A 13025-nucleotide genomic window follows, 5' to 3' on the forward strand; every position below is an offset into this window, starting at 1 on the left:
TAGAGATAGGGGGTCCAAAGACCTAAATTAACATTTAACCTTATATCTTAAATATCTTGGGTAAATCATTTCACCTTTTCTTTTTCCAGTGCTGGGGTCGAATCCAGAGCTTCACACAAGCTCAGCAACCATACTACCCCAGAGCTGCATCCCCAGTCCTTATTTCACCTTCTAATCCTTATCTACAAAATCAAGATAATAAAATCTACTTAACATAGTTACTACAGTGATTAAATTTTATAATTAATCTGGTTATCTGAAAATTTTAATGCACACTTAAAACATGCCAGGCACAAAAAGTCTAAATAGACATCTCTCCAAAGACCTACAAATGGCCAATAAGCCCAGGAAAAGATGTTCAACATCATTAGCCTTCAGTGAAATGCAAATCAAAACCACAGTCCTGCTGGGAGGTAGCTCAGTGGTGGAGCACCTGCTTAGCATATGTGAGGCCCTGAGTTGGATTTCCAGGAGTGAAAGAAAGAACAAAGAAAGAAAGGAAGGAAGGAAAGAATGAAGGAAGGAAGGAAGGAAGGAGGAAGGAAAGAAGGAAGGAGGAAGGAAGGAAGGAAGGAAGGGAGGGAGGAAGGAAGGAAGGAAGGAAGGGCGGATGAACGGACAAGACAATCCACAATCAAACACCATTCCACATATCCTGGAATGGCTATAAAGAAAAATACAATGAAAGGTGTCAGTAAGGATGTGGAGAAATCAGAATCCTCATAAACTACTGGGGGGAATATAAATGCAGCCACTTGGGAGAAGTCTGACCCTTCCTCAAAAGAGCGAACATGAATATTTCTAATACCATTCCTCATAATTGCTGGAAGGTGGAAATGATTGAACATCCATCATTTGATGAAAAAGCAAGTGAAATTTGTTATATCTCTACAATGAAACATTATTTGGCAATAAAAAGAAATGAAATACCAATTCTTGCCACAACATGGAAGAACCTTGAAAGCATTATGCTCAATGAAAGAATCCAATTATGAAAGACCACCTACTGCATGGTTCCATTGATATGAAGTGTGTGGTGTAAGTGTGTGGTGTACAGGGAACTCCAGAGACAGAAAGCACACAAGTGCTTTGAAACTGAAGGAGGAATGATTTGGGCAGGTTTGGAATGGTGACGGCTGGGGAATGCAGAGTATTTTTCTGGGGTGATGAAAATGTCCTAAAATTGATTGTAGTAATGCTTTCACAACACAACTCCAAATATACTCAAAGCCCCTGAATCATACAACTTAAATGAGTAAATTGTATGGCATATGAATTGTATCTCAATAAAGCTTTTTTTAAGTGTCCCAGGCAATTTGCTAGACACTCAATGCATAATGAATGTGAAATGCACATGTCATGTGCTTAATAAATACAATGCAAACACATAATGCCTCATTTACTTTGAATAAGGGGAAAATACCTTCTAAAAGGAATACAAGTACATGTGGAATATGGAAGCCTAAATTAATGTGCTAATTAGGAATAAAATAACCATCACTAAGGCATATCAGCATGTAGTATTGTTCTGGGATATCATTAAACTGTACTTGAGTGTACAGTAAGGTAAAGCCTTTGGTGGCAATAATCTTTAGTAACATGCTATTGAGTCATAGTGTTATTTAAATGGAAAGCAAAGGCTCTTATAAACTAGAGCTGAGAATCAAAGACAAAGAGATAAAATGACAGTTTGTTGCAAGAGGAGAGAATGCAGAGAGGGAACTATATCTCTCTTAATATCTGGGCTGTCACATTCTGAGTGCTCAGGTTCCCACTCTTTTCATGTCCTGCACACACATTCAGTACAAGAAAAGAGAAGCCCTGTTTCTCCCTACCCTAGAATTAAATAACCAAAAGAAGAAAAATAGACCACGGTATACTTCTTTAGTCTTGGCCTCTCCCACTCCCCTGTTAGCCCCAGGAGGCTATCAATTCACAGCATGTCAGAGCAGACACAACCCTCCTGCAGAGTTCCAGATGGATGTGGGTCCCATGGAAGAAGTTGCCCTACTCTGGTGGGGTGTGAATGGTCTGAGGACAGATGCTGACAACTACCCTGCCGCAGCCCGGCTGGCTGGGCAAACTAACCAGGGGGTGATGAACAACTTGTGTAGATTGATACAGCAGGAGAGGGAGCCGTTTATTGCAGGACAGGAGCAGTATTTATACATTCCACACAGCTTATCTAATTAGCATAAACTAGATACATCAGTCAACCAATCAGGAATCTCCACACTTAATGGCTTGTTTTTGTTACTTCTCAAACCACTCCCTCTGGCATTTTGCCAGGCACCATCCAGACTTGTTTACGAACTCTAACATTCCCCTGGCAAAATGCCAGGTGTTATTTTGACTTATTTACAGACTCTAACATTTCCCCCTTTTGTTTAATTTAAATAATGACCATAGTGGTTTTTACACAAATACCATAAATAACCTGCTACAAACAGAAAGGGAGGATACAAAATGCCACAATACCAAGCCAATTGATGGCTCCATGCAAGAAGCCCTTGGAAAAATTATACCAGCAATGACACCGTTAGCAAAGATACCGAGTTACAATTTGTTGTAGATTACAGTTTGTCTCAGTCCAGATAAAACAGTGTCTCAATAGATTAACTCACAGTCCAGGTAAATCACAGTCCAGGTAAGTTCTGCAGGCAGCTAGCTTGATTTCACAGTCCAAGTAAGTTCTGCAGGCAGCTAGCCTAAGCTGCAGTAGCAGAAACAGCAACAGCTCCGAAGTCTCGTCCTTTTCTCAGCCGAAGTCTCGTCCAGTTTTCAGCAACACTGGAAATTCTTTCACCTTGGTCTTTACTGGCACTGGGACGAAGGCAGGAACTCCGGATGGCTAAAGAAAATCCTGTAGCATTTCACTAAGAAAACAACCTTCTGAACAATTTAGTACATTATCTCAAGGTTTTTTTTTTACATTTGAAATAAGCCTTAATAGTGCTCATTACTCATCAGCTTCCAGGTGTGGGAGAACCATTGTAGCTTAGTTATTGGCATTGAAAATGACCAAACATCAGGGACACCAGTAGCGTCTTCTGCTGGCTGTAGTGCCTGGGCAGCCCCAGATGGCCCTGGGGAGTGTCCCCAACTCAAACTGCTACTGGGCACAGGGAGCAAGAGCCTGCGAGACTGTGCCTCCAGGTCAGGTCTAGATTTGGGCTCTCGGCAGTGGAAGAGCCAGCTCCCCGGCCAGGAGGTGGGGAAGGGCCAGTCGCCACCGCCTCTTGGAAAATCCTTGCTGCGCTGTGACCGGCTTGCACACTCAGCAGCTGCCTCTCTGCTTCACGCACCCTCCGGTAACGAAAAGTATTTAGTAATAGCCTTTTGCTGCAACTTTTTTTCTGATAATCCTTCTTCTTCTGAACTTTCTTTTTCTTTCTGACTAGAGTTCCTGGGCTCTTATCAACACATGCCCTAACTATTCTTGGTTCCACTGGGGTGCCTCCTTCCCTTAGTAATTTACTTCTCACCCCTTCCATATTTTCATCACAAAGACAATACAATACACTTAGACAAAACAACACACAAACATACTGTATCAATCTTCTCCATTTTCTCGAAATGGTCATTTTTCCTCTCACCCTATCTGCCTAGGGACGAGCAGATTTGCTCCAGTCCTATCTATGGACGGGCAGCTTTTTTTTTGTCACTTACCCCCGAGTGTCCCGGGGATCCCCGTAACGGGCCACCATCTGCCGCAGTCTGGCTGCAGCAGAATAACCGGGGGGGGGGGGGGTGACGAATAACTTGTGTACGTTGATACAGCAGGAGTAGGAGCCGTTTATTGCAGGACAGGAGCAGTATTTATACATTCCACACAGCTTATCTAATTAGCATAAACTAGATACATCAGTCAACCAATAAGGAATCTCCACACTTAATGGCTTTTTTTTGTTACTTCTCAAACCACTCCCTCTGGCATTTTGCCAGGCACCATCCAGACTTGTTTACGAACTCTAACATTCCCCTGGCAAAATGCCAGGTGTTATTTTGACTTGTTTACAGACTCTAACACTACCCCTGCTTTCACTGGCCAGAATCTTACCATTCTTGTCTCGATGTGACATCACGGATGGTCCTGAATGTTGGGGAGTACAGTGACACCAGCAAAGGCAGAGCTCTGGAATGTGTCCAGTGGCATTCAGACATAAGGTGTCTGCGGCTCTGGGGGAAAGAACTGGAGGTTGTGCTCTGACTCCCTTGAGCACCATAGCTCTGGATGGAAGGCATGTGGGCATGTGAAGAGTTTATCAAAAATAAATGGGAGGGGGGCTGGGGATGTGGCTCAAGCGGTAGCGCGCTCACCTGGCATGCGCGCGGTCTGGGTTCGATCCTCAGCACCACATACAAACAAAGATGTAATGTCCACCGATAACTAAAAAATAAATATTAAAACTCTCTCTCTCTCTCTCTCTCTCTCTCTCTCTCTCTCTCTCTCTCTCTCTCTCTCTTTAAAAAATATTTAAAAAAATAAATGGGAGGGCAGAGCATTTGCTTAGAATATGCAAGGTCCTGTGTTCCTTCCTCAGCATAAAAAAAGTAATCAATTCATTTCTAAAAAGAGAAGGAAAAGAGAAGTCACTGTGTGGAGAAGCAACAGCAACATATAGAGTTAAGGTTAGAGATAAGCAAGGAAGGGAGAGACAGAGGGAACAGAGGATAAAGAAAGACTATGACAGATTCTGTCCATGCATTTAAAATCTGCCAGATGGCTGGGGTTGTGGGGCAGTGGTAGAGGGCTTGCCTAGCACTGGTGAGGCACTGGGTCCCATCCTTAGCACCACATATAAGTAAGTAAAATAAAGGCAGCGTGTCCATCTACAATTAAAAATATTTTTTAAAAAATCTGTCAAAAAGAGAAATGTTAACTTTAAGCACCAAAGAACAAAAAGACCCCTCTTTGGTGGATGCATTTCTACAATGAAATAGTGGCAGAAGACGATAAAATATATTAAAGATTAATATATGTTAAGCAGGAAAAAAATAAGGTGCTTAGCAGAGGACAAAGATGGCATGTCAGAGCACTAAAGAGATAATGAGTGGACATAAAATTATTCATATTGATATGAAAAGGGGATTGGACTGGTGGGCCAGGACAAGGATGGATGTGCAGCTGCGGGAACAGGGGAGGGTAGAAGGGAACAATGTATTAACAGCTGAGGCCAAAACTGACTTGTACAGTGACTCTGAGAAAGTAAAATCAGCCTCAATGACAGAGTGAGATGAAGAGAAGCGGCCATGATACATCCCCAAATAGAAGCAGATTTAAATGAAATTCCAGAGCATTTACCGAAGGGATCACATGAGTCTGAAGAAATGTAAAGCATAAATATTCAGTTGAGGAGAGCAAGAGCTTTAAAATAGAATGCAAATTCTAAGCCTGGAAAGCAAAACACAAAAGCGAGTTCACAATTGACAATTTAGTTGTGTTCCTCCTTTTCATTCACTAATTGTTTTCTTTGGGCTGCTTTGTAACTGAGAAATACTTTCCCACAGCAACACCATGATAACTGGTGGATAAGTTCCAAAAGAGACCCACAAAAATCTCTTGAGTTATTAAAATCCTACCTTAACATTGCTCCACTAGTCTCAGCCTGAGTTCAGGGTCCTGGGCATGAGGAGTGTGTTGTCAGCTTTGCGTTACTGACAAGGATCTGAGATGATCAACTTATAAGAGGCTCCCGTCCATGACTAGGACATGCTGCTCTTTGGGCTCCAGTCGTGGGCAGCTCATAGTGGCAGGAACCCGAGGCAGCACAGAGCCACTAACCTCTTAGGAGAGATGTGGAAAGAGGAGAGAGAGGAGGGGCTGGGGTCCCACTGAGCCCTTCAAGGCCACTCCCCCAGTGACTGGAGACCTTCCCCCAGGTGCCACCTCTTAAGAGTTCCACCACCTTCCAAAGCTTGAGACCAAGTCTTATTTTTTTTTTTTAGTTGTCAATAAATCTTTATTTATTTATATGTGGTGCTGAGAATTGATACCTGTGCCCACACATGCTAGGCAAGCTCTCTACCACAGAGCCACAACCCCAGCCCTGGAGACCAAGTCTTTAACACACAGGGCTTTGGGGAACATTCCAGATCTAAACTATAGAAAGGAGTAACAAAATGCCTGAGAGGACAAGGGGAGAAAAGGAAAGGAAAGGATGAGAAACAAGAGAAAGGTGAAGGAAGGTTTCTTCCTTCTCAAACACTGGGTTTCAGAGCCCTGGCTCCAGTCTCCACAGTTCTGCTCAAGGTTAGAAATCGCGTAATTCACAGCAAGCTCTAAGCATCCGTGATGATTGTCCCTTAGACTTCCTACCAAGGGTCCTTGCTGATTTATTTTTATTTTTTAAGACAGGGTCTCATTTGTTACCATGTCTGGTCTTGAACTATCGGGATCAAGATGTCCTCTTGCCTCAACATCCCCAGTAGCTGGGAACACGCGTGCACCACCACACCCAGCTGTTGATTTAGAATTTATCAAGATTGTTCCAGGACAAGTCTCCCAAACATTCCTACATCTCCCAGCCTCATCTTTCCTTTGTTCCTCTGAAGCATCCAGGGTTTTGACTTGGGGCTCTGAAGGTTATAGATATAGACGGTTGTGTAGTTGTGTTTGTCAGATACAAAGTGTCTATGCAGAAGGCAATTTTTTAACTGCACCTAGAGAAATGATATTACAGATTGTAGGTGAAGTATAGAGACTGTTTAAATCTTTTAACACGGGGAAGTATGCCATCACGTAAAGCATGTCAAAACTCTGAATCAGCGGGTGAAGACTGTGTGATTACTCAGAGACCCATAAGGGAAAGCAACAATTGAGAGAAATAAATGGATGACAGATAATTCAGGAAAACATGGAAAGTCAACTTGGAAAAACAAGGTTGGAAAAAGAAAGTAGTCAAGCAATTGGAAAGATAGAAAAAGGGTACGGCAAGGAGTCATGAGGTTCGCATCAGCAAGGACACAAGTAACCAAACACCAGTAGTCAAAGGTGAAAGGCAAGTCACCCTCAGAACAGAAAGAAAGCACAAAGGGTTTACAGAGTTCCCACTGATGAGATGTTTGGAAGAACAGTTTTCAAAGAGGACTGGGACAGGAGGAAATCTTCAGTAGGACAGGAAAATGCTTGAACTGTAGAGCTATGTTCCACACTGGCAGGGTGTGTAAATACATCTGTGAAAGGATTATTATTAGGGGAGGAGATTTTTTTTAAATGTGTATTTCCAAGAAAGTGTCTTCTTACAGTTAATATTTGGGGAGAGGCTCTCTCAAGGATAATGAAGGGCACATTTTGATTGTGGGTTGGGTTTTTGTTGTCGTTGTTATTGTTTGTTTTTTAGTGTACTGCCTCCACCAGGCCAATATACCTCTAAATTGCACAACTAAAGAAAATATCAAAAAGAAAGAAAGAAAATATCGAGGGGCTGGGGTTGTAGCTCAGTGGCAGAGCACTTGCCTAGCATGTGTGAGGGACTGGGCTTAATCCTCAGCACCACATAAGGATCAATAAATAAAATATTTAAAAAAGAATGCTACATAAAAAAGAAAGAAAGAAAGAAAATAAAATATCTATACACGACAGCTTTGGCTTTGTATTGTCCCTTCATTTTTGCCCATGCAGAAGTTATTTTTATTCACCTCATTTCCTAAGAAACTGAAAAATTTTGTGACTTATCATCAACAATACTCCATTGAACACTCTGCATGTTATTGTTAGATGTTGGCATCGGGAAAACAGAGCTGAGAATACAGAATCAGGGCAACCTAGTTCAAGCACCAGACTGTCCCTTACGAATAACCAAGCGAAGTCATCAAACTTCCCTTCCCTCATCTTGTTATGAAAGCCTTGGATGAAAAGAACTTACTGGATCTTGTAGTCCCCTTGTAGTCATAGTATTAGTCCAAAAGATAATCTATGGTAGTTATTATTGTAAGTTTTTCTTCAGGATGGCTTTATAAAATTTATTGATAGCCTGAAATAACCAAAAACTTACAGATATATAATAGGTAAGAGGAGAAAGAATAAGTAGATTATGTCTTCAAAGGCAATATTTTTGTCATTATGTAGAGAAAATATTTGGGTATCATTAAAAATTTTGAATCTGTAACTAGCATGCAGTTATTGTATTAAATACGCAAGCATGTTAACCATTAATATAGCCTATTAATATATGTAGCTAAGTCGTGTTTTAAATAGCCACTTAGTATTAATCACAGCTAATTAAGTGCATGTATGTCAGATGTGAGGTAATCTTCACAATGACACCATGAGATTTATACTACAATTATCCTTATTTTAGAGATGAAACTTTTGCCATGTGGAAATTTTAACTAATCTATCCAACATTATAAACAGTAGAGCCCATGGCTGTTCTCTGCCCAACATGGGGTATCATTGCACATCCTACTTTGTGATTTGTTTTTTACATTTCACATGTCCTAACTGTGATTATTTGTACATTCACTTCAACAGCTTGGTTTGTAAAAACTACATGGTCTTATATGACAGGTATTTTTCAATACCTGGCAGACATCAGATTTTAGTTACCTCATTTATATTACTTAGTACAAAAATTCCTATATTAATATAGTTTACAACAAAAACTACATGATATTCCTACATGTATGCATGTACTATGATTTATTTAAACATTCCCCCATTTAGAAGCATGTATGTTGTTAGCCATTTTTTTTTACTCTTTGTACACAAATTTTTGTAAATTTAAAATGGAAAGATTTACATTTTTAGATATTTCCTCAAAATAAAATTTTTAGATATATGATTGTTGAGTCACAAGCCACTAGTGTTTTTAAGACTTTACATAGCACCAACTATAAATATTCTTTCTTTTCCTTTTGCAGCACTGGGGATGGAACCCAGGGGTGCTCTGCCACTGAACCACACCCCCAGCTCTTTTATTTTATTATTCTAAGACAGGATCTCCCTAAATTGCCCACACTGGCCTCCAACTTGAACTTGCGGTCCTCCTGCTTCAGACTCCCTATAGCTGGGATTACAGGCCAGTACCACTACACCCACTATTTAATTCTTTTAAATGTAATGGGCAACCCTTCCCAAGATTGCTAACTAAACTCTTTTGTTGTTTGTCATTAGTAGTTCCTTTTGCTGGTGCTTAGCCTGCCACTTGAAAGAGAAATTCAAGGAGGCAAAGAGATATTTCAATAGTTCCCAGCAGATGAAAGGATAGGTGGAGAAAATTTTTATTTTCCTGTTCTTTCTGGAAAATTAAGAAAACTGACAGAGGAAGTGCCAGGAGAGAAATTCATTCCCTCCTCGGGTGTCGCCCCGGGACTGGGCCTTCCAAAAGGAAAACCATGCACTGAGCCAAGGGTTTGGGTGCATCACCCTTCTTAGCATGGGGGGGGGGTGGGGGTGGGTGGAGGGGCCTTGAATTGAGGTGCACAATGAGGCATCTGGGTGGATGTACCTGGGGATGGCGAGTGGCACCCACAGCCCAGCACATCCACTCCCCAGTGCCCTTAGTCACCCACGGTCAGCCTCTCCCTTTTCTGTGGCAAGTCCAGCATTTCTGTGTCTGAAGAATCTTTCTGCCCACACACTTACAAAACCTGAAAGGTTAGAATAGTTCACTTGGGGAAGGACTTGAGTTGGGCTTTAGCTGAGGAGACGAATGGCAGGAGGAACTTCTTGGGAGCTAGAAGTACTGAACATTAGGCCTAAGTGATTATGTGTGTAGGAATTTATCCAGGTCCTAGTCAGGTGAGAGGACACCTCTGTAATGCCAGTAGCTTGGGAGGCTGAGGTAGGAGGATTGCAAGTTTGAGGCCAGCCTGGCAACTTAGTGAGATCCCTCCTCTAAACGAAAATAGGTAAATAAATAAATTAAAAAGAGCTGGGGATGTAGCTCAGTGGTTGAGCACCCTAGGTTTAGATATCCAGTGTGGACTGGATTTTCATTTTTATGTCCTTTTACCATCATTGAAACATTATGCATTTGAGTAATAAAAATGATAAATAAAACTCTGGTAAGCTGGTAGACTTATTTTTCCTTTTCTTTTCCTAAATATTTGCTTGATTGAATTGCACTTTTTTCCAGGACTGGAGATTGGACCCAGGGACACTTTACCACTGAAGTACATCCCCAGCCCTTTTTGAGACAGGGTCTCACTAAGTTGCTGAGGGAGGTCTAGAACTTGCAATCCTCCTATCTTAGCCTCTGGAATCACAGGCATACAGGCATGCACCACTGTACCTGGCCCATTTTAACCAATCCCTAGCAGCTGGACATTTAGGTAACCTCCAATGTTTTGCTATAATCACTCCTTATATTTTTTAAAATGTATCTTTGATTATTTACTGAAGATAGATGCTCAGGAAGCTGCCATCCAATGATCTGAAGAGGAGATGACATTCAAACTCGGTGCCAACATTTATCTAGCAGTCAAGTGGAGAACAATGTGTCTCAAAAGAATAAGACTTTAATCAAACTGTGTTTAGATCACTTGAACCAAGTTAGAATAAAAGGCTCAGAATGTTGCATTAGCTCATCTTTAAAAATACTGGCATTTGAAGTAGCCCCAAAGAGAAGAGTGAACACCCAGATAGTTGGATTTTCCTAAACACACCCAGGTCAAATTTTCCTCTCTAGAAATAGAGTCTTAGTTTTTAAATATTGAAGGATAAAGCCCAAGATTTGGGAACTTTTCCAAAATCTTGGATAATTTAGAAAACATTAACCTAACTTCTGATAAATAGTCATGTGTTGTTATCAGCTCTGTTATTATACATGAATGGGGATCCAAGGTTGTTTCAATTTGTAGTATGTTGTATAGGCAATGTTGCCCCGTCCCCTGCTTTGCTGGGGAGGGAAGCCAGGTTCTCTAGGTAAGTAATCTATCACTGAGCAACATCTCCAGCCCTTGCCAATGTTCTTTATGCTGCTGAAAATTACTTGGATACAGGTGCCTTTACTTTAACTTCAGGTAGAACTGCTTTCTTTCTTCCCATCAAGCGTTCATTCCTTTTGTTTTCTAGAACATCTATTTTGGTTGGCAGCAGCAAGTAAAACTTCAGCCCCAACTTTCTTTCTCTAACCTCTTAGTGCAATAGTGAGACATTTGTTTGTGAACACAGTGTTATAGGATATCTGTATTTTTGGTTGGAATCCAGTTCATCTGTTACAGTTTAGTGATGTTCTAAGCTTTCCCTTCCATCTCTTGGACCCTAAAATGACTTCATGTCGTGGTGGAGCTTCACAGTTTCAACATCCACAGACAGATCCAGATTTTTTTATTCACCCTACCATGCTGGGCTGTCAGCAGCAGTTTCTAGGACATGAAAAACATCCAAACTGGCAAACTTCAGAAGAGCAGACATTTTTTTTTCCAAGCATATTTTGCCTCATTGTGACAAAAGGCCAACCTATTCCCCTGTTCAAAATATGCAATGGAGTTATTTTAGCTTCCGAAGTTTTCCATTCGGAACAAGCATTTATATTGAGAAAGAGGCAAAAGAGAGAAGAATCATATCAACCTGCTTAGCTTAGTGATTGCAGGTGCTCTGAAGCCAACAACATTGGCCTGGATCCTTACAATCCTCCCCTAGACAAGCACTTCGGTGTCAGTGGTCAAGTTTGTATTCCTCTGCTTCCCACAATCAGCCTGGCAGGAGAGGATTCTGGTAGAAACTGAACAGCCCTGGCTGGCCAGTCCCAGGCCCATGCAGGCATTGCAGGCTCCGATCCCGCCTGTGCTCCTACCTGCCAACCACTGCTCCACAGCTCCAGGACAAGGGCTTGGCATAAGAGGGCTGTGAGGAATTCTTGTTTAACAGGTGTAGGTTCTATTTGTGATGATGAAAAGGTTTTGAAAGTAATGGTAATGGTTGCATAGCATCATTGATGTCCTTAATGACACTGAATTTTACACTTAGAAATGGATAAAATGGCACATTTATATAACATGTATTTTACCATGGTAAAGGAAGAAGTAAGGCTTGTAAAAGGACAACAATGTAGTATTCTATTTGGTGTTACCACTACTCTGGGGTTTTTAAGAGTAGCCAGAAGTTATGATTAGCATGGACTAGCTCCTGTTTTAACTTGCAAAATTTAATAATGACATTGAGTCAGGCAAAATAATTTTGTAGGCATACGAGCTGTCAATTGAGACTTCTAGGGAGATACCCTAGCAGTTTATTATGGGGTGGGGAGAAACACTATGGTTGGTCAGAGAAACCCTGATTTGAAACTTTTTTTTTTTGGTTTTGGGAATTGAACTCAGGGGCACTCAACCTCCGAGCCACATCCCCAGTCATATTTTGTATTTTGATTAGAAACAGTCTCACTGATTTGATTAGTGCCTCATTTTGCTGAGGCTGACTTTGAATCCCTGGTCCTCCTATCTCAGCCTCCTGAGCTGCTGGGATTATAGGCCTGCATCCCTGTTCCCAGCTGCGATTCTAATCATTTTGAAATGCTTTCTAGTTCATTGCTTATATTTTCCTAGTCTGTAAAATGAGACAAGTAATAGCTGCTGCGTCAATCTCTCAGAAATGTTTATGTAAAGACGCACTGATTGGAGCGGGGGATGTGGCTCAAGCAGTAGTGCGCTCGCCTGGCATGCATGCAGCCCGGGGCACCACATACAAACAGAGATGTTGTGTCCACTGAAAACTAAAAAATAAATATTAAAAAAATTATCTCTCTCTCTCTTTAAAAAAAAGACACACTGATCACATAGCATACTCACCTTGAAATATATGGTCTGTGACCTCACATCTGATGTCACTATGTTGGGAACATTCATAAAGAAAATGTTTCTTTCATCCTCTACAGAGAGAAATGGAGGATTGTTTGAGTGGCAGGGTTTCTACTGAGCAGGAGTCAGGATGTTGACTTCCACCGGTTTATTCTACTATTCAAAGTGTTTTTCATCAGTCAGTAGTAATCCTATTTCAACCTTATTATTCGAGAAGCTGCTTGATTATGTAGAGAATCCTTCTTTGAAGTTCTAGTAGGATGACAATCTTCTCAAATTCA

Source organism: Marmota flaviventris, chromosome 17 (genome assembly GCF_047511675.1).
Source record: "Marmota flaviventris isolate mMarFla1 chromosome 17, mMarFla1.hap1, whole genome shotgun sequence".
NCBI classification, from domain to species: Eukaryota; Metazoa; Chordata; class Mammalia; order Rodentia; family Sciuridae; genus Marmota; species Marmota flaviventris.